The sequence below is a fragment of the Rattus rattus genome, chromosome 6 (assembly GCF_011064425.1).
Source record: "Rattus rattus isolate New Zealand chromosome 6, Rrattus_CSIRO_v1, whole genome shotgun sequence".
NCBI lineage: Eukaryota > Metazoa > Chordata > Mammalia > Rodentia > Muridae > Rattus > Rattus rattus.
In genome coordinates, this window is record NC_046159.1 from 11,054,461 (window position 1) to 11,057,447 (window position 2,987).

General features: G+C 44.4%; 1 protein-coding gene and 1 long non-coding RNA gene across 2 annotated transcripts in view; one reads left to right on the forward strand and one right to left on the reverse strand.

Annotated features, from left to right (window-relative positions):
• Positions 1–1,464: 1,464 nt before the first annotated feature.
• LOC116903140 lies at positions 1,465–2,007 on the reverse strand. The gene is made up of 2 exons (XR_004388255.1): positions 1,959–2,007; positions 1,465–1,548 (listed from the first exon to the last, which is right to left on the reverse strand). It is a non-coding gene; the product is annotated as an uncharacterized LOC116903140 (long non-coding RNA).
• A 655-nt stretch (positions 2,008–2,662) lies between these two features.
• Positions 2,663–2,987, forward strand: part of Lmo3 (LIM domain only 3) — a 62,493-nt gene continuing 62,168 nt past the window's right edge. Inside the window, exon 1 of the mRNA XM_032905501.1 lies at positions 2,663–2,987. This exon is cut by the window's right edge and continues 55 nt beyond it. The gene's annotated coding sequence lies outside the window, so the exon portion shown is untranslated.

Here is a 2,987-nt window from a genome sequence, read left to right on the forward strand (position 1 = left end):
AGAGCAATTTGCTTTAACGGGGTGACTCTGAGAGACCTCTCAAGCCTGCCAGATGACTTCTAGGTTCTGTTCTTTACTCTCTTATAAACCAAAGAGCTGCTTATCATAATACCTTTGTTTTTTCCTGAAGAATATTCCCCATGCTAGATCCTGTTAATGCATTTTCTTTTCACATTATTATTCATTGTCCTTATAAATTAAAATGTGTGTGCGTGTGCGTGTGTGTGAGCACGCACGTGTGTGTTCCGTGGTAAGAGGTGGTCAGTGAATTAACACTAGCTCTAATTGTTTATTAGTTAAATGGTTTGTGTGAGGGCATTTAAAATATCCTCTGCTTCTCAGCTACTTGGAGGAACGTGAGGAGAGATAGAGTATACACTTTGCTGGGGGAAGTGATTTTATGTGAGAGTGATGAGCATTTTCTCTCAAATGGCTGCTAACAGAATGCTATTCCTTGTGTTTCACATTCCACAGCAGCCTCTGATAAAATATAAATAAGACTTGGAGCCTCTTCTCTGTTTAGTCTCATCTTATTGAGACATTGACCATTAGACTGTGCGGTTTCACTTTCTGTCTTGTTTGGATTATAAAAATGCTTAGTCCTTCCGTCACGCCAAGGCCTGTCAGCCCCCCTTGCTGCTCCTCAAATTTGTCCATAGAACGCCAAAGGTATAGAATACAAATAAAAAAAAAATTAAAACGTGATTGTAAAAACTCTTCTGTCCTTAGGAGGATAAATTCAAGGTTTCGTTCCACCGCTGGGTTTGCTCTCCTCAGAAATCCCTGTGTTTCACATGGCGAGATTCCCAAGTGGAGAACACGGGTTCGATGGCAGATAAATCTGTTTGGTCCATCACTGTAGCTCTCGTGGCTTTACCTATTTTTAGGCTGTATGCTGACATGTAGAGATGGCAACAGAATATTTGAAATTTATTTTCGATAAAGTAAATTATAAAGTACATAAGATGGGGACATCATCTTATGCCTATTACCCTTTCGAACCGTCCCCCTAGCATGCCCAGACTATGCCCAAGAGCAGCTGTGTGCACATCGTTGAAGCACTCAGAGGGCAGGAGAGGGTGAATGTTGAAGCAGCTTTTGGAATGAGTGGGCGAGTCCCTCCTGAGCATGGAAAAGCTATTTAAAACAGTCTGCACGGCCAATGCTGCCTGACAGCTTCAAAGTGCCCAGTTTCAAATCCCTCCAAAAAAACAAACACTATCTCTCTTTCTTAGGATGGTTGGTCACGTTTTCAAAGAAAAGGAGTGATCTGGGTCCTGGAATAATTGATACCACATATGTCTTCCAGACCAGAAAATTGAAGAATAGCCCAGCCCCTTCTGAGTAGAGACCTGTACAGAGGAGCCAAGGTGAACCCCAGAGGACACCTTCCCAAGGAGACAGTAGTAATGGCCATAGCAGAGGCACCACACTTGGAGAAAAAAAAACGAGCAATCTAAAAACTTTGTATCTTAAGCTTTTATTCAGTGCAGTGCTCCAATTCGGGGGTTGGGGGACAACAACTCACTCCAGTTCTGCACCTTAGTCCTTTGGGGATTTTTGAAAAAAAGAAGAAGAAAATGAATGTAGCTATGAACTCTGTTCCTCATCTTCAACTAATGGGTTCTCCCCTCCCTTCCCACAGCACCACCACCCCTCCCCTTCCTGGACCCCTTTGTCCACTTTTATGAATTAAAACAAGCACACACACTTGCACACACAGGGAATCCTGCCATTAATTAAAGGACTTGTCAGCCCCAATCCCAGATCCTTACAGCGCAGGAAATGTGCCTCCTTTTAAGTGCAAAACCATAACATTACCATTTCCCCAAGTGCACTCAGTTTTAGGCAGCTTTCCTAATTAGAGGGATGATAACAGCCGAGCTGATTGGCATTATAAAAGCACTAGTTTGGCTTCATCTGTCCCAGGTGTGCTGTGTAATTTTTTTTCTTCTCACCGGTTCAGAGCGGCACCTCTCTCCTTCATTGTTCCTTAAAGTTTTCATCTGAGGAATTAATACAGATAAAAAGACATTAGAAAGGAAGCGGCCACGCCACGGCTCATCATCCAAACCTTTTATCAAAAGTACAAACTATACAAGTTAGAGGATTTTTTTTTCTTCCTTTTTTTACCCTTTTGTTTCTGAGGGTTAAGGGAGTGGGAGGGATGGAGTGTGGAGAGGAGAGGGGAGAGGGAGAAACACAGCTCTGTCAATGGTCTGAATGCACCATTAAAATTGGCGTCACTACAAAGGTTAGAGCAGATCTAACTGTCAATACAGCGAGGAGAGTGGAGTCCGGTAAGGGGGAGCTTTAGAGAGAGAGATACTTTGATATTTTGGAATGTTAGAAGGGTGAATGTGAAAAATTGGAGGTTGGGGATCTAATTACCCAACCATAATTGGGGGCTAGGGAATAAGTTGCAGTCCTCTCAACTCACCGCAGATCAATTATGTTAAGAGAACATCTGTAAGTAGAGCTTAATGAGGTCCATTAGAGCGGTATGTACAGCCTCCTTTAACAGAACTTGTCAGCTTCTTGGATGAGCTGAAGAAAGCTGCTAACTAGGGACCTGGCGAGGTGTTTAAATACTGGAGGAGCCGCTCTGGCCCACTCAGGGTTTGTATGCAGTTCAGGAAGAAAGTAAGAAAGAGGAAAGCACACCAGAGAGCGGAGGAAAGCGAAGGCGGAAGCAGGAGCCCTTTTCTCTAGCGTGGCAGCGTCTCCAGGCGTGATGGTGGGAGAAAGTGAGCAGGGGGCCTTGTCAACCTCACCCCTCCCTTGACTGACAACTTTGACTGTACCTGGACTTCTAGAGTGGGTGCCGTCCTCCGACTACCCAGAGCTGCAACCTGTCTGATAGCCCATCCACCCTCACAGAAGCATCTCTGGGACGCTACAGAAAATCGCTACTGAACATCCCACACACAAAAGTTATCTGTGAGGTGCGTTTTGCAGAAAGAGGCGGCTGACAACTTGAAACAGGC